Below are 22790 nucleotides of genomic sequence, written 5' to 3'. Positions count from 1 at the left end.
ACTAAGTGACTAACAGCTATTGGAAAATCTCTTTATTCCAGATTGACCTAGACATCAAATTTAACATTTCCCCCCTCCATTATTGAAATTTTCACTGCCATGTTAGTACTGATAATTCATTAAAGTACTGAAGAATTTACAAATTACTTTCCTCACTATGACCATAAGTTAATTCAGATGAAAAAAATTAGAAATCAGAGAAATGAATGACTTATCATTTGATGCAAAGATATTAAGACTTTTAAATTTGGATCCAAGAATATCTCTAACATTCACTTGTTAACTTATTAACCAAGAACCATACCAATTAATATCTTTCTGTTTCAGTTCTATCAGTTATAAAACTAGAGAATTAGACTTTTCTAATGAAGTCCTTTTTGAAATCTTTTCTAGCTCTAAAATTACAAAGCTATGACTCTGTGTTATTTTTTAAATTTTATTGCTTTATGATACTAAAAGTTATGTCTGGTCAAATTCATAATTAGATAGATTGCCCCTGAATTCGCTGAATACACCTTTTGTTATACAGCAGTTTCCTGTGTACAAATTGGCTTGGAAATTGAAAATAATTCAGGAAATGGCTAAAAAAAATTACAGAGTGACTGATTTTTTTTAATGTCAAATAGCTAAAATAATTGTACTGGAGACACACAGAACCCAGAGGTCAGTTCTCAGTCTCACAATTGAGTTGAATACCCTGGAATCTAAATGCTAATTTCCATTAGGCAATTACAAGTAGCATTAGGAAATTTTGTAGAGAGAAGAAAGATAAAAGGAAGCTTAGTCAAATGAAAACAAAGCAAGCTCAGCCAAAGTACTTGTTTAAAGAAATTCTTTAGTCTGTAAGAGAAAGTAAACATCTTATTAGATCTCAAGACTTTAAGAGTCTATCTGCAGGGCAAATTTTGAAGGGATAAAGGACTAACACTTTGGTGAAAACTAGTGCAGGTTGACTATTGAGAGGTCAAAGTGACTTTTCTATAAATAAACACTGAAATCCTTAAGTTCAAGAGAATCAAAACTATTAAAGCTAAGAAAGGATGGAACTTTTTTAACTTTGTAATTTTCTTCCTTTAAAGAAATCAAATAAATTGAACTGTCTAAATAGGGAAAGGGACTAGGCTCAGGTGGCCAGTTGAATTTAGGTAAAACTGTAAAGATAGAAGATTCATAGAATTATGGGATGGTAGATTTTAAACTAGAAGGGAATTTAGAATCAATCTAGTCCAATTCATTCATTTCTTGATATTAAGAAACTGAAACATACATATAGAGTATGACATATGAATTTAAAAATAACAGGAGCATTTTAGGTAGGGAATGGAGGACATAAAAGTTTTAGTTTGGGACTTGAGTTTTAATTTAAGCAGTGTTGGTATTGGACCAGGAAAAACAATAAGAAACGTTCCCTTTACCCCTTGACAATTAAACAGTTGAATAGAGAAAAAAAAAAAAAAGATGAACTGTTGCTAGGGGAAAATGAGAAAAAAGTTATGGGCCTTTTCTATTTTCTCCAGCAAGTCCATCCCCTGCCTTCTGATTGAACAAAGTAGTGTGATGGAAGTGATGAAAATAGTTTCCTCATCACATTTTTATTCAGTTTGTTTTCCATTTAGGAAGAAAAGTTTTGAAGATATTTTCTTCATCTACTTGTAAAAGACCTAAACACTGAAATGGGCTTCTTATAGTCATCTAGAACCATTTGTTAATAGAAGAACTGAAATTTAAGAATAATGCCAAGTATTTAACTGTATCAATTAATGCATTGCAAATAATGATGATGATAACTAATATTTATATAATGCTTACTATCTGTCAGGAACTATTGAAGCTCTTTACAGATATTCTCATTTGATCCCCACAATAACTCTAGGAGTTCATTATCTAGCCCAGGGTCACAGATAGTATGTTCAAGGTCAAATTTGAACTCAAGTCTTCATGACTCTAGAACAATGCTCTATCCGCCAAGGTACTACAGTAATAGTTGGACACAGATTTTTATTTCAGTCATATTATAATAATTTTTGTCCCTCTATGATGTGCCTGATTCTTTTATTATTTAATAACTACTAAATTCCAAATACTATGCAAGGTTTAGGAGGATACATGAAAAAGTACCTGCCTTCCCAGAGTTTACCATCTAACAGGAGAAACAAACAAAAAAGCAATTTATTTAGATTTAAGTTGAATAGAAGGATTCAGAGGACAGTATTTCACAGAAGAGAGGGTATTGCAGAAAAGAATTAGTGGAAAGAATTAAGGAAAAACTATATGATATATAAAATATTGTTCTAAATCTTAGGGATACCAAGGGAAAAACAAAAGGCAAAGAGTTTGTACATTCTAATGGTAGAGACAACATATAAAGGACTTTTAGCAACAAGTCAAAAAGATTCTATAGTCCTTAGCATACTGCAGCAAAGCAAACGTCAGTGCATCTTATTTAATATCATTGTCATTAATCAAAGATATTGAACCATTTGAGAGTGCCAAATAGAAAAGGTCAAAGAGCAGTCATGAACTTAGCCTGAATTTCAATTACCTACAGTATAGCTAGATAGGAAAGTTTTATCACCATTGCATGAGAAAGATGACTGAAGAAACCTGTAGCCATCCTCTGTAATGGATAAGTTTACTAACAACAAATGTGACAGTGAAAATAATTGGATACCTAAAAATCAACTTGAACACATACTTGAACAATATTTGAATACCAAGGGACCAGCAGTGAGCATACTGATCAAAAAGCAACAGGATTCTAGTCATTGCTGATCAATTAGATCTGATTATATTTAGCTTAAGTATACTCTTGAGGTTAGAGAGTAAACTCCTAATTTTTCTTGAATCTCTATCTCCTCTTCTCAAAAATGAGGAAATTAGATTACATGGCTTCTGAGATCCCTTGCAATTTTAGATCCATTATTCTATGCCATGAATTTTTATCTGGGTCATGTTCCAAGTTGTTATTACTGCTACTACCACCTCCAATTAGATCACTAGCAACTATACTTACTAGAAACTTCGAAACTCCTGTTTATTATAGGAAAAATAAACACTTCAAGGACTTATGGTGCCATCTCCAGTGATGCAAGTTACAATATCTTTATGATTAATCCATAATCTTTGAATTTTTTTGTGAACAAAAAATCATTACTTTGAAAATGAATTGGTTATAAACTTCTCCCTATTAAACTAGGATGGTTCTCAAATAATACTCTTTGGTTCTTCATTGAAGTATTATGGAGTTGTAGGGCTCTCTGGTGTTGACCTCTTACTGACATAGTCTTCAAATCCTCAAAATCATCTTCATACTATGATGAGGTTCCAGAACAAGATTTTTATACATTTTTGCAGACTTAGAAGATTTTTCTGAAATGGTGTTGTAATGCATTTGTAATATGTTTTATGCAAAATCCTACTCATATCATAAAGGGAACAGAGTTTAAGGACAAATGTTTCAGAGTCAGAAGATCAATTCCAAATTTGATGTCTAATATTGACTTGCATAATGGTGGAGCTATGAGTTGATACAACCATTTTAAAAAGCAATTTGGAATTATGCAAATAAAATGACTAAAAATTCCATAATTTTGGGGGGGTATTTAAAAATTGTTAAATATTTAATGAAATATATTTGGCTATAAATACATGTTATACCACTAAAAATAAGAATGATAATATTTACTATAATAGCAAATTATCATTTGAAAATTTTAGCTAGTATGAAAATGGAGAATATGCTATACATAAAGAATTAATGAAATATTAATTGTTATAAACAATCAGTAAAGATATTCAAACCCTAATTGAGGGCAATGAAAACTTGCTATTTGAGGTAAAAATTCTTGAGACTATAAATTTACTGTTGTTTTAAGCCATAATTACTGAAATAATTGACTAAATTGCAATGAAGCCAATAATAGAAAATGCATGTGCTGAAGGTAACTAATTCCATACTTTTTGAACTAGAAATTCCATTACTGGAATTATACTCCAAGGAAGCTATTGGTATACAAATAGTTTCTATATACACCAAAATATTTATAGCAAAACTGTGTGTTTTAGCAAAGAATCACCAATAAAATAGATGGCCATTGAATGAAAATTAGCTAAACAAATTGAAACATAAATACAATTACATATTATTGTGTTGTAATGATGTATATAACGAATATAGAAAGGTCTAGAAAGATCTACATGAACTGATGCAGAATGAAGTAAGTAAACTCAAGAAAACAATATACATAATAAAAATAACAATGGAAATAGAAAAACATACATATACACAATCAAAAGTGAATATAACAAAACTATGAATATAAAGAACTATTTAAATTTTTTTAAAAATTGAGAAGATATTACCAATCTATTCCTTTATGAAAGTGAGAGATACACATTACATGTGTTTGGAGCTTTTTTCAATTTATCAATAAATTACATTGATTTTAAAACTTATTAAAAATCTTATTTGTTGTAAGAAGTGGTTTTTAGATAGGGAAAGGTGAGAAAATACTGAGCATAACTATATTAATATAAGACAGAGATTTCAAACATGTGGCCTGTGGGTGAGATTTGCCATGATTCAGTTTTTCTATTCTATGTGTTATTTTTTCTGTGCAGGTTATAAATCCTTCTCTCATTATTCTCATCTCTTTTGAATCACTCAAATGCAATATATTGTTCTCTTCACTTTCCAAAAGGTCCTCTGTCACAATTGATTGACCATTTTCTTTTATTTTGCAATGTTTATTCATATATATTTGTGGGGCACCTGACAGTAGCTACTGGAGATCCAACCCAGACTTTCAGAATGGATCTCCTCATGTGAGTAGATGATACAAGAAAACTGAGAGGCAGTTGCTGTTCTCTGAACTCTCTGACTGAGAGACCATTGCATTATCTGACCTCTTTCCTCTTCCCTCTGCCTCCAGTTTATCTCATTTCTAGTCTACAACACATGTGTCAGCAAAGGCTGCCTTGCAACTCCTTCAGATGTTATAATTCACAGCTGTGGAGGCTCTTGGAGAATTGTTCCTTAACATATATTATTAATCTACCAGATATCAAGACTATATTTCTTTCTGTTCAATTTTCCCCATTAATTTATGTGATTATGGTCAAAATCTGAGATTTTTCTTCCTAAGATCTTTGGTAATTCAATTTGTTTCCCTTTTATTTTCCCCTGTTGCACACTTTCTGACTCCTTCTTCTGATGGTGGTTTCCTCTGGTCTGGGATCTCAAAGTGTCAGTTGCCTCTCACCCTGGACAATTAATTGTTTACCAGCCTAATTCTCTGCCTTCAAATTACTTTTGGGGAATAGAACTGGAGCCAGCTTAATTCAAAGTTTTCTCAGGCTTAGTGGTGTACCAAAGCATTTTCCTCCCTTCTTCATACACATACATAGAACAACAACCTTTCCAAATGATTTGTTCTGTTCTCTCATTTTTTTGGTTTGACACCCACAGTTCCAAGAACTGCAGTACTGGCTCTATGAGTTTAATTCTCTGAGGCTCTGGGAAGAACATAGGATGAGGTATAATACAAACTCTGTTTCAAGTTCAGATAGAAATCTTACACTTTTTTTTTTTTCTATTCTTGGCTGTCTTGAAGAGATTTATTTATTTTTTATTAATTTTTTTTTTTGCAATACACACTGCGTTCCCTAGCTTTAGGCAGCCAAGTAGGACAATGGATAGAGAGTTGTAGCCCTGATGTCAGGTATTTATTACCTATGTGACTTTTTTTTTTTTGAGGCTGGAGTTAAGTGACTTGCCCAGGGTCACACAGTGTTAAGTGTCTGAGATCAAATTTGAACTCAGGTCTTCCTGAATTCAAGGCTGGCGCTCTATCTGCTGCACCATCTAGCTACCCCTTACCTATGGATTTTGAGTAAGCCACTTAACCTCTGTTTGCTTCAGTTTCCTCATCCATAAAATGAGGATAACAATAGTACCTATCTACCAGGGTTGTAGTGAGATTAAAATGAAATAATGTTCCCAAATAATTTGCAAACCTTAAGAAGCTTAATAAGTGGTAGCTTTTGTTATTAAACTAGTATTTGAAAAGTTGGTAAGGAGGAATATCACATAAAATTTTGAAAGCAAAACTATATAACCATATTTATTTTGGTTTTGCTTCAAACAGCCAGCTGTCTTGAAGATAAGTCTTATAGATGATTTTGTCATTTCAGTGTTAGCTTGGGGCAGCAAAACAGCAAAATTTTGATATTTAACAAAAAAAAAAAAAAAAAAGACCTTAAGAGAAAAAGAAAAAAGGGAGAGATAATTATAAGCAATGTTTTTTCTTAAAGATGCAGCAATTATTTTGCTATTCAATTTAATTTTAAAAACGGAGAAAAGAATGAATTAAGGAAATTTACTAGCAGAAACAAGACCTTCTAGAAGAACCCTTTCCCCCAAGTCTATTTAGTTCCATGTGAACAATTATTGTCTTGTCTTCCCTGGGGATCTTTTCCCTTTACTTGGATTCAGTTAACCTTTTGGGTTAATCTTGGAGAGTCCCCATATAACCATTTCACACTGTCTTTGCTCCTAGTTCCTCTCTGTTCCTGAAATGTGCTACTTTTAAGTATCTAGATTAAAATAGTATGAATAGCATGAAAAGTATTTTAGCACAAGTATAAGGGTACTTCTTCTTGGGTTTTCATTGGAGATGTTTTTCTTAGTTTCAGAATTTAAAAGGTCTAACCTTATCTTTTCGGTATTTAATCAACTCCTATGGGAAAAAGATGGTGCTTTAATCTATTTTTTTCTGTTTAAAAAATTCATTCAACTAAACTTTGGTTTGCTTATCAAACCTATATATACTGTAACTTTTAAAATGTGGAACTTGGCTAATAAACCAAATATATTATTGGTAATAAAAACTTATGCAATTATATGAAAAGTAGAATTTTATTGATGAATTTCTAATTTTTATTTGCAAACATTTGAAAAAAATTCCCATTTTAATGCCTGCCATTTCCCCTACAAATACTTGTCTTTATTAACTTTTAAGAAAACTAATTAAATTAAAACTCAGATTATTGAGTTTCAAAATTTCCCAAGGTGGAATTGGATTCACATTTTGAAAAAAAATTTTTTTATCCCAACCAAGTAGATATCCAATAAAGTCATACTAATTAGTAGTAGTTTGGTATTGCCTTGATCCATAATGAGTATCATTAATTGTGGAAACTTAAATATGATACTTTACAAAGAGAAGCAAGATGAAATGCTTCTTTTTTATATTTAGTGTTTTGTTCCCCCTCGCTCCCCCACTCTGTTACATGTAAAAACAATTTTTAATATTCTATCCCTCCTCCATTCCTTGCCACCACTTCTCATTGATAATGTAAGTAATTAAAAATGGATTATAAATACTTTTGCACATATAGATTCTTTTCCTTTGACCTTTTTATCTCTTTTCTGATACAGAGCTAGTAGTGGTATTGCTAAGTTAAAAGGCATGCATAATTTACAGCCCTTTGGACAAAGTTCTTCAGAATTATTCTACAGAATGAGTGATTCAGTACACAACTCCACCTTTTATGTATTGATGTCTCATTTTCCCCATTTTGCTTGCAGCTTTTATCATTTTATTTTTCTGTTATATTAGCCCATCTAATGAATTATAGGTGGTACTTCAAAATTCTCTTAATTTACTTTATCTAATCAATAGTGAGTTAGAGGAATTTTTTTTTTTTTGGTATGGTTATAGATAACTTTGATTACTTCATTTGAAAACTGTTCATATTTTTTGATTATCAATTGGGAAATGGGTCTTATTTTTATAAATTTGACTCAGGTCTCTTTATGTTCGAGAAATGAGGCATTTATCAAAGAAACTTTCTTCAATTTTTTTTTTTTTTCACAATTACTAAATTAAGGAGCAGAATTAAAGCAAAGAGTTAGCAGGATCTATTTTCCAGATTGGTTGTCTTTCTAATAATATATTTCACATTGTCTTCTTTTTCTTATTCTTTTTGCTTTGTTTTATTGTTTCTTGATTTCTTGTTCAGTATTAGCTTCCACTTCCTCAATTCTAATGTTTAAGGAGTTGTTTTCTTAAGTGAGCTTTTATACCTCCTTTTCCATTTGTCCAATTCTATTTTTTGAGAGATTCTCCCCCCCCCCCCCATTTGATTAATTTTGCTTTTTAAGGCATCCTTCTCCACATTGGTTTTTTATACCTCCTTTAATATTTGTGTGTGTGTGTGTGTGTGTGTGTATTTTTCTACATATATAGCATACTTAAACATAACCTTGCTTAACTATAGTTTGCTTGGAAAAAGCAAACTATAGTTTGTTTGGGGAATAAAAGGGGGAAAAAAGAATAAAATTTTTAAAATGCACATCAGAGAACAAAAGAACAACCTACAAGGAAGTAAAGAAAAGATGAACACTCATGAATATAATTTCTTCTATTATTATATATCCTTTCTTGAATTGGTAATTTATTGGTATATATTTTGAATCCTCCCTGATGTTCAGCTGGGCACATGATAATGTGTTGTTTTGTTTTGTTTTGTATTCCTTTTCTGTTTTTCTTTTTTTGTTTTTTTTTAAATACAATTGAAAAAAAAGATTTCTATATCCAATTGAATATTTATGTTATTCCCTCTTTGAGATAATTCCTATGAGAGTAAATTTCATTCATTCCCATTTACCTTTTTATTTTAAAATTTCAGGTCAATTTCTTTTAAAAAAATGATATCTAGGCTTTTTTCTGATCATAACTTAAAAATTATAGGATGACCCAAAGGTTCTCTCTCCTGGGTGATTCAGGCCAATTTAAATAGACTTGTACAGAATACAGAGAGCCATCTGCATAGAGAGAGAACTATGTGGACTGAATGTGGATTGCAACATAGGATTTTCACCATTGTTGTTGTTGTTGGCTTGCTTGTTTTTTCTCATTTTTTTTTCTTTTTGTTTTGATTTTTCTTGTGTAGCATGGTAACTGTGGAAATGTGCTTAGAAGAATTGCACATGTTTAACCTATATCAGATTACTTGCTGTCTAGGAGAGGTGGAGAAGGAGGAAGAAAAAAATATGCAAAGTTTTGCAAGGGTGAATGTTGAAAATTATCTTTGCATGTATTTTGAAAAATAAAAAAGCTTTTATTTAAAAAAATTATTTCTTCTGGATCTATTTTCCAGATTGGTTGTCTTTCTAATAATATATTTCACATTGTCTTATATTTTTTTATTATTTTTGCTTTGTTTTATTGTTTCTTGATTTCTTGTTCAGTTATTAGCTTCCACTTGCTCAATTCTAATGTTTAAGGAGTTGTTTTCTTAAGTGAGCTTTTATACCTCCTTTTCTATTTGTCCAATTCTATTTTTGAGAGATTCCCCCCCCCCCCCCCCCCCGATTTGATTAGTTTTGCTTTTTAAGGCATCCTTCTCCACATTGTTTTTTTATACCTCCTTTAATATTTGGTCTAATCTTTTTTTTAAAGTTTTCTTTTCTTCAGTATTTTTTCATGTCTCTGTTACAAAGTTGTTGACTTCTTTTTCATTATTTTCTGGCATCATTCTCATTTCTTGTTCCAATTTTTCTTCCACCTTCTCTTACTTGATCTTTAAAAATCCATTTTTAGCTCTTCTGTGCCCTGAGACCAATTCATATTTTTCTTGGAGGCTTTGGATTTTTTACTTTTTTATCTTCTGAGTGGGCATTTTGATCTTTCTTGTCACCATAATAACTTTCTATGGCCAGACTTTTTTTTTTTTTTTTTTTTTTTTTTAATGTTTGCTCATATGCTCAGGCTATTTCTTGACTTAACTCTTTTAACATAGTACTCTGTTACCAGGGTGAATGGTATGGTGTCCCAAGCTTCAGGGTTTTTAAGCCCATTTGTTTTCAGAGATACATGTTAGGGATATGTAAGTTTTTAGTTCTTCTAAGATGGGGAGGAAAGAATGGAAAGATTCTAGAATTCAAAGTTTTAAAAAATGAACAACTGCTCAGAAGGGAATTACAAAGATTCTTTACTAACACCGAGGGAAGAATCTGTTACTTTTCCCATACTCAAATCCACATTTCTGGGTAGCAGTCTCAGGGTGAGGAAGAGCACTAGCATATCAGGGCTTACAGCCACAGCTGTTCCAATCTCCTGACCATCTATCTATAGGTTGAGAATTCTGGAAGCTACTGCTGCAGTTGCTGATTTGATGGCTTCCAAGGCCTACTCCTGATTTGCTGTAGCTATGATAGCATGGTCTGCACAAGACTGTGCTCTACTCTCACCCAGGTGAGACTAACCTTTCTTACCTGATTGGGAGAGCTAGGTGGTACAGCGGATAGAACACTGACTCTGAAGTCAGGAGGACCTGAGTTCAAATGTGGACTCAGACATGTAATACTTCCTGGTTGTATGACCCTGGGCAAGTCACTTAACCCCAATTGCCTCAGCAAAACAAACAAACAAGCTTTCATACTGATCTTTGATGTTGTCTTTGTTGTCTGAGAAACTGCCACTGCTACTGCTGCTATCCATTCAATCATCTCAAGTCCTGTTCCTAAAGCTAAGTTGTACTAGTGGGACTTGCACTTCACTCTCATGCTGATGTGAGATCTTTCCTGCTGACCTTCCAAGTTGTCCTGGGCAGGAAAATTGTTTCACTTTGTCTTTTTGTGGGTTCTACTGCTCTAGAATTTGTTTAAAAGTGTATGGAGAAGTTTGGAAAAGAGAGTACAGGTGAATCCCTTCCTTTATTCCACTATCTTAGCTCCACCAACGACTATGCCAACAGACTAGATCCCAACATTCAAGGAGCATCTGTTGGGAGCCACTGAATCCACAACAGCGGCACTAATTATCTCACATAAAAGAGGCAAGAAAAAACTATTAAAGTGGAGGAGGATATGAAAGGGGTGAATGAGACTGAATGAACTTTACTCTCATCAGATTTGGCTCAAAGAAGAAATTTATTCCACTATGCATAAATATCTAGCTTATACTATAGGAAAGTAGGAGAAGAAGGGGATAAGAGAAGAAAGGGATATGATAAAAGGAGGGGCAGATTGGGAGAGAGATTAGTCAGAAGCAAAACCTTTTTGAAAAGGGACGGGGTAAAAGGAGAGAATAGAATTTATAAATTTGCAAAATTTATCCAAAAAAAAGAACCCTTTTTTATTGATAAATATTCAAAAGACATGAATAATTTTTGCATGAAATGATCAAAGCTATTCATAGCCCTATGAAAAAATTGTCTAACTTATTATTGTTTGAAGAAATGCAAATTAAGACAATTCTGAGGTGCCCTTCATACCTAATAGATTACCTAATAAGACAGAAAGGCTAAATGTCAAATGATAGAAGGAATGTTGGAAAAATATGATATTAATGTATTTTTGGTGGAGTTGTGAACTGACTCAGTCATTCCATAGAGTAATTTGCAATTATGGCCAAAGGATTATAAAGTCATGTATACCTTTTCACCTAGCAATACCTCTACTTATGGCCTGCATCCCCAAAAAGATTTTTTTTTAAAGGGAAAAAACCCTACATGTATAAAAATATTTATAGCAACTCTTTTTCTATTGGTGAAGAATTGAAAATTAAGGGGATGACCTTCAATTGGGGAATGACTGAACAAATTGTGGTTTATGATTATGAAGGGATAATATTGTGGTATGATAAGCAAGATGATCTCAGAAAAACTGGGAAAGATTTGCATGAGCCGAAGCAAAATGCAGTGTATGGTGTACAAAAGTAACAATAAATTGCAAGATGATTAGTCATGAATGATTTAGTTATTTTCTGCAATACAGTGATCTAAGCCAACTATGAAAATTTTATGATGAAAAAATACTACCCATCCCCAGAGAAAGAAGAACAGATTGAAGAATACCTGATTAATTTTATTTTTCTATAGGGTTTCTTTTGGTTTGTTTTCTTTTATAACATGATTAATATGGGAAATTTTTGCATTACTATACTATTACTATTGAGAAGCTATTTATATATGTTCTACCTACTATATAGGTAGAACATATATAAATAGCTTCTCAATTGAGGGGAATAGGGAAGAAGAAGGAAAAGAATTTGGAACTCAAAGTTTTAAAAGCAAATGTAAAAATTGTTTTTATATGTAACTGGTGAAAAATAAAACACTAAATCAATTTTAAAAAGATGAATCATAGATACATGTAAAGTACTGAATCATCAGAGGATGCAAATCATATTTGCCACTGGCTTAAGTTTGCTTTAACAATTTTACAAAGGTCAGTTTCTTTATTCATGGGTAAAAAAATCCTACACATCTCAGTTTTAATTACAAATGCAATTATGTGTCATACTTTTAAATAAATTATCACTGTATTGAGCAGTGATTTTGTTACTGACAGGAACTCAGAACAAAAAATGTTATTAGTAGTGAGTGAAAAACTGATGGTGATTTGAATAGACCCAGTTAATAGCGACAGGAATTATGGACTTTTAAACAAAATTGTGTGCCCTGATTGAATTCAAAAGGGGATAACTGAGGCAGAAAAAAAATTGAAAGACAATTATTAAGGTCTTTTTTGACTGACTACCTGGTTGGGAAGCTCAATCAAAAAAGGCTGAAATACATGTAAGTCTAAGAAAAGTGAAGAGCTGAGAGATCACTACCCTCTGAGTAAAAGGCCACGAAGCAATTGAAATTCTTCAAGAACAGAGATGTCAACCTTGGAGTCCCAAATAACCAAGCATCCATTAAGCATTTAAAAGGTACTGTGCTAGATGCTGAAGACTCAAAAACAAAATGAAAAACAGATCCTGACATCAAGGACCTAATATTTCACTGGAAAGGTATAAAATTTAAACAACTAAATATCTGCACAGGCAAAAAGTGGAAAACTTCTTATGACTAGGCATTCAGAAAAATCTTGCTGTAGTATAGTGGCTATGCAAGTCAAGAGAAGAACAATGACAAAAAATGTGTTATACAGAAAGAATTTCCAAAACTGATTGGATTTGAGAGAATAAAGGATGTGTAAAGGCTGATTCTGAAATTGCAACATTATGTGACTAATGGTGGTAATATATTCTACACAAAAGGAAATTTTAGAGAAAAGGTAGGTGGAAGAAAAAGAAGAAAAAATACTAAATTCTATGCCAAACTGAAGAATAGGATATGAAACAAGAGGAAGCCCATCAGATATAGCCTCTATATTTTGAATCAGGTAGAAGGGGGAATTCTTGCTCTTACAAAACATATAGATCTGATTCTAAAGGCCAGAACTTTATGTATGTATATATATATATATACACACACACACACACATATATATGCACATATAATAGCTTTTTATTTTCAAAATACATGCAAAGATAATTTTCAACATTCACTTTGCGTTCCAAATTTTTCTCCCTCCCTTCTCTAGATAGCAAATAATCCAATATAGGTTCAACATGTGCAATTCTTCTAAATATAGTGCACAAACACATAAAATCAGATCAAAAAGTTTAAAAAAAGAGAGAGAAAAAATAAGCAAACAACAACAAAAAAGGTGAAAATAATATATTATTATCTGCATTCAGTCCCCACTGTTCTTTTTCTGGATGCAGATGTCTCTTTCCATTACAAATCTATTGGAATTGGAGTGAAGCACCTCATTGCTGAAAAAAGCCAAGTCCATTACAGTTGACCATCACATAGTCTTAAAAAAGACAGTCTGTATGCTGTGTACAATGTTCTCTTGGTTCTACTTACTTCACTTAGCATCAGTTTATATAAGTCTCTCCAGACTTTTCTGAAATCATCCTGCTGATCATTTCTTATAGAACAATAATTTTCTATAACATTCATATACCATAACTGATTCAGTCATTTCCTATTTGATGGACATCCACTCAGTTTCTAGTTCCTTGCCACTACAAAAAGGGCTGCTACAAACATTTTTTTGCCCATGTAGATCCTTTCCCCTTTTTTATGATTTCTTTGAGATACAGACACAGTAGAAACACTGATGGGTCAAAGGGTATTACAGTTTGATAGCCCTTTGGACATAGTTCCAAATTGCTCTCTAGAATGGACGGACCAGTTCACAGTTCCACCAACAATGTATTAATGTCCAAGTTGTTCTACATCCCCTCCAATATTTATTTATCTTTATCTTTTCCTGTCATCTTAGGCAATCTCAGAGGTATGGTGGTGCTTTAGGATTGTCTTTATTTTCATTTCTCTAATCAATAGTGATTTAGAGCATTTTTTCATATAACTAGAAATGACTTTAATTTCCTCATCTGAAAATTGTTTATTCATATCCTTTGACCATTTACCAATTGAAGGGGATTCCTCTTGTATTCCTAAAAACCTGAGTCAGTTCTCAAATGAGGCTGAAGGACAGTATTTTTCCTAATATACATACAATATCACTTCTCTCAGGCAATTTTATTTTTTTAGGAACTTAGTCTTTCCTCTCCATGTTCTCCTCACTGTTCATGTATACCCTTTGTGCACAACACCCTCTCCCAATGTAAGTTCCAGTTCTCTCATTCTGTTTCCAGATAAAGACATTTTATCATTTATATCTTGGTGAAATTTAAACCTATCATTTCCTTTTAGAGTGATATTTACATTTAAGTCTCTACTTCTTATCGTAGAATGAAATGTTTTGTCAAATTTCTTTCTTTAGAGATCAGATTTATTATATTTTTTAAAGAACTAAAATTTCTTCCTGCCATCTCTGAAATTCCAGTAAAGCCAATTTCATTTTTTATGACATTTTCATTTTTAGATAAACAGAACATTTATGAAATGATTACTATGTGGCAAGCATTCTAATAGGTGCTGAAAACATAAAACAGGCAAGTAATATAGTCCTTGTTGTCAGGAAATAATACAAAAAGGGGACCTAAAAATCTGGAGTATGAAAAATCTATGACAGCTACAAGTGTCTGGTTGGGGAAGAAGGTTCCCACTGTTACAAATATCTCATTTAATCCTTACAACAACCATGGGAAGTAGGTGCTATTATTATGCTGATTTTAGAGACAGTGATTAAGTGTCTTGACTAGGATCACACAACTACAAGGGTCTGAGATTAGATTGAAAATCTAGTTTTCCTGACTTGACAGAATCCAGTGATCTAGTCAATGAGCAGTCTTGCTGGAAAGTGAGATAAGAGCCTTGGTTTTAGGAAAAATAATATAGCAGCCTACCTTTTAGAGCTTAAGATGGTTTTGATATAATTCTTTTGTTTTCAGAACATGAGAAAGGACATCCATTGTCTGTAATTTGTGACCACATTTCAGCAGAGATTTCATTTCCAATATCTATAATGTCCCAAATATGTGAATATATTCTATATCCATGAGTCAATTTCCATTTTTCAAAATCTCAGAGGATACCCTGATACCTCTGAGTAGAGCTTAATGTGGGTTTCCCCTTTCTTGTTCTCACCATCATTCATTAAGCTATATGACTGAAAAATGTTGCAGAGATCAAATGCTGCTACAGAAATAATATGTCTGATTTTTCATCGTGTGTGTGGATTGTCAATGACAATCAGGTAATAAGGAGGACAATTGAGTGAAAAAATGTATAGTACTTTGTGAGATGAATTCCAAAGCAGTATAAAATAGAATTATCAGCTAGTAATGAAATAGAATAAGAGAAACATGTATCTGTAGCTGTTGCTCAGAGACTTGGAAATCTAATCATCACACTCTAAGTGAAGCAAATGTACCTTGAGGGGGAGTTTAAATTCCTCTAGAGATCCAAATACATAAATAATTAAAGGGAAATACCTTCAGGTTTTCTATGTTTGCTCTTGTCCTTTGCCTAAATTGAAATGCAATGAAATACTGTAATATGAATTCATAACTTATCAATACAACAGTCATTGATCTGGCATCTGGTCGGTGTCTGTTGTGAATGCTATTAGTCTGTTGACAGCATCTGTTATGTTGTAAGCTTCTAGAGGATGGAGACTATCCTTTGCACAGGGCCTAGAATATAGACAATAATGATGATGATAGCAATGCTAGGTAGTGGATTGCCTGCTATACTTAAAGTCACACCTGAGTTCAAATGGTGTTTCAAGTACTTTATTAGTTCTCTGAAACCTCCCTCTCTAGTTTTCCAGTTTCTTTTTGTTTGTTTGTTTGTTTGCTTAGAACATGAGTTCCTTAAGAGAAAGAACCATCTTGCTGTCTTGTTTTTATGCCTTTAGTGTTTAGCATAATATCTGACATAAAATGAACACTTAATAAATATTCTATCTATCATATCAATTTGACATACTCGTCGCCCTCAAATAGATTACATACTACTAGAATAGAGAATCACAGTACAGGAGTTGAAAGGGCCTTATTGTTCAGTCATATCTGACTCTTTGTGACCCCATTCAGAGTTTTTGTGGAAAAGATACTGAAGTGCTTTGTCATTTCCTTCTCATTTTACAGATGAGAAAACTATGACTTGTCCAGGGTCACAGAACTAGTAAGTACCTAAAGCTATATTTGAACTCAGGAAAATGAGTCTTACTGACTCCAGATACAGAGTTTTATCACTGTGTCACCTAGCTGTCCCTAAAAGGAACCTTAGAGGCCATCTAGCCAAACTGAGGCTTGAACTCTTTACAAGATACCTAACAAATAGACCTTCAAAGAGGAGGAATCCTTCCTCCCAAAGCCACCCATTCCTCTTTTGGGGAGCTTTAATTGTTAGGATTTTTCTCCTTTTATTCACCCAAAGTCATCTCAACATATATGAACCCCAATGGGATAACTAGCATACTTATTTCTATAATGAGAAACTAAGAGATACCATGAAACAATCATTTTCAATCATAACCAAATTGGACATAGTCATCTATTATCATTTAATTTCTATATCTTTCTTTCTAGTGGGATTTCAAAAGAAAATGTTTATAAGAAGGAGTTTGTAGATAACACCATAGTTAGCTCTGGATCTAATTCAGCTGTGACCACAATACATTAACTGTGAGATCCTGGGCAAATCATTTAATCTCTGATTTAATTACCTCAAATTAAAAAAAAATGATGATAATAATAGCACTCACCTATTACTAGAGGATAAAATGAAATATTTATAAAATGCTTAGCACAGAGTTTATTGCATAGTAGGCCTTTAATAAATGCTTGCCTGTATCCTCCCTTCAAATGTGGAGTCACAGAGGGATATATTTATTTAATTTAATTTAATAGAATTCAAACATGCACATAACTAGTATCTCTTGTCACATTCTAGGGCCTAATAGTTATATTCTAAAGGGGGATATTCTAAGATTACACAGTTTCTAACACTTTTTTGACACTAAAAAGTAACATTACAGATACTCTCAAATAGTGCTAGTCATGTAAAACTCCAAAGCAACATCTCAACTAAACTAAATGAAGAAACTAATTATGAAGATCAGCGAACAAGTATATATGCTTCTTGGATTCTTATCATCTTAGTCATATCTGCTGCCCTCTGTTCTGTACCATTCTTTGGGGTATATGGGGAACTCAGAAGGACTAGCTAATGTGAGGGCTTGCTGAGCCCTTTTCAGGGCTATTCATTCACCTTTGCTGTCTACATGACACTCAACTCTCACCTGTGACTCCAAGAAACTATAATAATCATTGTAGCCATACTCCAAACCCTATTAATAGAAGGGCTAAACCAGGTTAAGGGTTATAAATGGACTTCAGACCTATAGGTGAGACTATCTCAAGCATGTGAAGGATGTCTTCCCCATGTGAAGATTTTCCCCAGTGAAATGGGCAGAGAAGAACAATTTGTTCCAAAAGCCACAAAGGAAACTGAAACAAACACTGTGAGGTCCTTAGAGCTTGGTCATACATCAAAGAAGCCAGGTCATTCACTTTGTTTTGCCATTGGACTTAGATGATTATGGAAGAAAGAGTGAAGCTGACAACTTTGTGCAATTGTCTCACTTAAATCCAATTCATAGCAAGTCAAGACATCATCCTGTGATGTCTTTGGTCCTCTTCAAAAACATTAATGACTAGAGTTCTGCTGTTCAGATTGTTGGGATTCTTGTTTATAAATACCAGCAGGAGAAGCTCAAGCTTTTAATAAATGTATTTGATTTCATCTGGACCTGGAGTTTAGAAAATTTAAAAAAAAAAAAAAAAAAAAAAGGTTGTTGAATAACTCAGGATTGTTGACTTCTGCTGTCCCTCCTCACTCATGTGATTCAGCCACATTACCTCTCACATTATGCTAACATCATTGGGTATCCTATGCTGAGACTAGTACTTACTAGGACAACTTCTTGGGTTCTGGGTTGGTAAAGTTTTGTGCTGAATGTATTTATCAGCGAAGAAGGCCAAAATCAGAACCAAGCAAAGGTATGGGTTTTGTCTTTGGTGTTCCTAAGAATTTAGAGGTAGAAGAGATCTCAAAGACTAATTTTACAGGAATTTGAAGTGTTTCTACCTTAAGAATGACTAAAGTTAAGCTGAAAGATAAAAGTAAGGATATTGGATTCTTCAAGTAGTTTTTAGGATGAATGGTGATATTGGGGAAATTAGTGTCCAACTAGATTGATACTCCTGGATGATGTGCAATGCTTTCAAATTTCCCTAGTCACTAATGGAGTCAAACAAGTCTGTGTGCTTGCTTCCATTCTTTTAGCATATTTTCAGCCATATTGCCAATGAGAACAAACAAGGCATGAAAGTCAGCCACCACACTGATGGCAAATTCTTCAACTTTCAAAGGCTATAAGCCATAGCTAAAGTGGAGGGAATGTTAGTGTAAGATTTTTAGTTTGCAAATAATTATGCACTCAATGCAGTCTTCAAAGCTGAGATGTAAGAAAATATGGATCAATTCTCTGCTACTTATGCTAATTTTGGCCTACCAAATAACACCAAGAAAAAACAGACATTCCATCAGCCAACACTACACTATCCATATGGAGAACTATCAGTTACAGCAAATGTGCTGTGGATAAGTTTACTTACCTTGGCAGTATACTTTCCAAGGATGTACATGTTGATAATGAAATTGACACATACATTGCCAGAGCTAGCTCAGTGTTTGGAAGGCTCTGTAAAAAAGGGCAAGAAAAGAGGTATTAGACTGACTACCAAACTGAAGATCTACAGAGCTATTGTGCTGACCTTATTAGTGTATGTCTGTGAAACCTGGATAGCATACTAATGCTATGTCAGAAAATTAAATTGCTTCCATTAGAATTGTCTTAGGAAGATTCAGAAGATTAACTGGCAGGATAAGATACCAGACACTAAGGTCCTTTCTCAAATTAAATGGACAAACATTTAAATTCGACTGCAGAGAGCACAACTCTGTTGGGCTGACCAAATTGTTTGAATGCCATATGTACACTTGCCAAAGAGAACTCACACAGGGCAAGCACTTACAAGATGGTCAGAAAAAGAAATACAAGGACACTCTCATGGTCTCTCTTAAGAACTTTGGAATTGATTGAATGACACACAAGACCACTCAGCTTGGTGTCCCCTCATCAGAGAAAGTACTGTTTTCTATGATCAAAGCAGAATTGAATTAGAATTAGAAGAAATATGAGATGTGAAAAATTAAGAGTTTATCTCAAATGTTCATAGGGACTATTTCTGTTGAATGTATGACAGAGTATCCTAAGTTTATATTGGTCTTATCGGCCACAGTTGGAGACATTTTAATTTGACTCTAATTTAATGATGTGATTTTGGTCCTTTTAAGAACAAAGGATAACAACCAACCAGGATGAATGGTGAACATGGGGAAATTAGTGCCTACCTAGATTAGAAAAAGATGGAAATCAGATGTGGAAATATAGTGTTACATTACTAAAGGAATTTATAATTAATGAGTCCTTTGTGAAAAGTAGATGAAGATGAGGGTTAGCTAGGACAAGGAGTTACTGAAAAAAGAAGTCAGAGTAAGAGAAGCTTTCAATTTCAGTGTCTGTATATCTATATAAGTAGGGCCATTTATCTTCTTTACTTTTAATTTGTTATTATTATTATATTATTAAAGCTTTTTATTTACAAAACATATGTATGGTTAATTTTTCAACATTGACCCTTGCAAAACTTTCTGTTCCAAAATTTTCCCTCTTTCTTCCTACCATCTCCCCTAGATAGCAGGTAACATGTTAAATATGTTACAATATATGTTCAATCCAATGGATGTATACATATTTATACAGTTATCTTGCTTCACAAGAAAAATCAGATCTAGAAAGAAAAAAAAAACCTGAGAAGGAAAACAAAATGCAAACAAACATCAACAGAAAGCGTGAAAATGCTATGTTGTGGTCCACACGCAGTTCCCAAAGTCCTCTCTCTGGGTGTAGATGGCTCTCATCATCACTAAACAATTGGAACTAGTTTGAATCATCTCAATGTTAAAGAGAGCTGTGTCCATCAAAATTGATTATCCTATAGTTGTTGTTGTCATGTATAATAATCTCCTGGTTTTGCCCATTTCACTTAACATTAGTTCAGGCCTCTCTGAAATCATCCTGTTGGTCGTTTCTTACAGAATAAAAATATTCCATAACATTCATATACTACTTATTCAGCCATTATCTAATTGATAGGCATCTATTCAGTTTCCAGTTTCTAGCCACTACAAAAAGGGCTGCTACAAAAATTTTTGCACATGTGGGTCCCTTTTCCTCCTTTAAGATCTCTTAGGAATGTAAGCCCAGTAGAAACACTGCTGAGTCAAAGGATATGCACATTTTTGTTTGATAATTTTTTGAATATAGTTCCAAATTGTTCTCCAGAATGGTTGGATCCATTCATACACAGTTCCACCAACAATGTACCAGAGCCCCAGTTTTCCCACATCCCCTCCAATTTTCATCATTATCTTTTCCTGTCATGTTAGCCAATCTGACAGGTAAGTCTTAAATTTGCATTTCTCTGATCAATAGTGATTTGGAGCACTTTTTCATTTTCTTCATCTGAAAATTGTCTGTTTATATTCTTTGACCATTTATCAATTGGAGAATGGGGCCATTTATTTTCTAACTTAATTACTTTTGGTCTTTTCCATCATGTGTATGAATATGGTTGAACATGGACATCTGTCAACATGACAAATAAAGACCATTTGTTGGTTTTGCTTAAAGCCTTTGTTCATAGATGCTTTTTGCTCCTTGTGACTGGGCCTTCACTCATGGATTTCCTAATGTCATAGCTCCATAGGAACCATTTTCTTCAATGATTTTACAAGTTCAGTTGCTTAAGTTTTTTTAACTGGTGAGAGGGGAAAATGGAATCTATATACTTGCCAAACTGATTTTTCTTAAGCATATGTCTGAGTATGTCATATCCTTACTCAATAAATTCTAGTAAGTGCCTATCCTCTAGCATCTTCTGTTTGGAGTTCTGACTCCTTTACAATACACTCCACAGACTTTTCTAATTTAATTATATTACACCCTTTCACTCATTCTATAGCCCAAACTATCCTTCTATTCCTTAGCCATGTTATTCTATTTCCTACTTCCTTGTCTTTACTGTTTCTCATGCCTGGACTTCAAATTCCTTCTCACTTCTGCCTTCCTAGAATATTTACTGTCTTTCAAAATTAAACTCAGGTGCCATCTTCTACATTACTCCTCCCCTGACCCCAAGTAATATTATATCCTCCTCTGGGAAGAATCCCTGTAAGTCAACAAATACATGTGATCCATTTATTTAGGGTGGGGGAAAGGAAGAGAGAAATTATGTAAATTTTTTTCCCTTTTGGGCAGAGAACTTTCGGAGACAGAATTTTCCATCATGCTGAGGCCATTGTGTGTGTGTATGTGTGTGTGAGTGTGTGCGCGCTTTTTGTGGCTAAATTGAAAGGGTTTCAGTGTGCATTGAAGAGAAAGGAGTGCACAGTGCAGATCATTGTAATAATTAATTTGCCATCTCTGTTCTATACCAAGAATACAAGTGCAAAAAAGAGAGGCTGAGATGTAATTGCTGACAAATATGCTATGTGTATTGAGAAACAGAAAATTTGCAGCTGCCACCCAGACTCCCCCATTGTGCAAAGTTACAATGAATCACATAAAGGACAGGAGGTAAATGCAGGGTATATGGCACAAGCCATTTTGATGAAATATCTGGAGGACAATTTAATATGAAATATCAGCTGGTAAGGGAGACCAGCTGTCTATTAAGAAGGATGACTCAAGCAAAAAACTTTAGTTCTTGATTACAATGAGAGTATGTTGAAATAAACATTTTGAGGGAAAATGATGAATTCTAATATTTAATGGAAATGAATACAAGCGTCCAAAGATCTAAGTATTTCATCATATTTGATTCTGAGACAATAAAACTTATAGTATTTACAGTATTTATATTTATAGTACCTATTTCAAAGGCTTATTATGAATGGCAAGTGACATAATACAACACCAAGTAGCTTGCAAACTTTCGAGGTATATATCTGAGGTTCTTTATTTTGTGTTATGGATCCCTTGGCAATCTGATGAAAACTAAGGATCCTTCTCAGAATAATGTTTGCATTCAAAATTGAAGGAAATGTTAGATTTCAGTTAGAGGTTATTGAAAATAAAGAAATTTTTTCCATCCCATTTCATGGACCCCCTGAAAATTATCAATGGACTTGTAAGGGGCATCTCATCAGGATCCTAAAAAAACAAAACAAAACAAAACTGCTTTAAAGAGGGATCCCAGGCTAGCCACTTCTTCACTGCCCACATACCTATATTCTTTTGAACTAGATTCTACCATGTGCCAGGTAACTTTCTTCTCTCACTTTCAGCTTCCTTTTGTGCATTGTCTTCCTTCATTAGACTGTGAACTCCTTAAAAGAAGATA

Source organism: Sminthopsis crassicaudata, chromosome 4, assembly GCF_048593235.1.
Source record: "Sminthopsis crassicaudata isolate SCR6 chromosome 4, ASM4859323v1, whole genome shotgun sequence".
NCBI classification, from domain to species: domain Eukaryota; kingdom Metazoa; phylum Chordata; class Mammalia; order Dasyuromorphia; family Dasyuridae; genus Sminthopsis; species Sminthopsis crassicaudata.
This window is presented reverse-complemented; position numbering follows the sequence as displayed.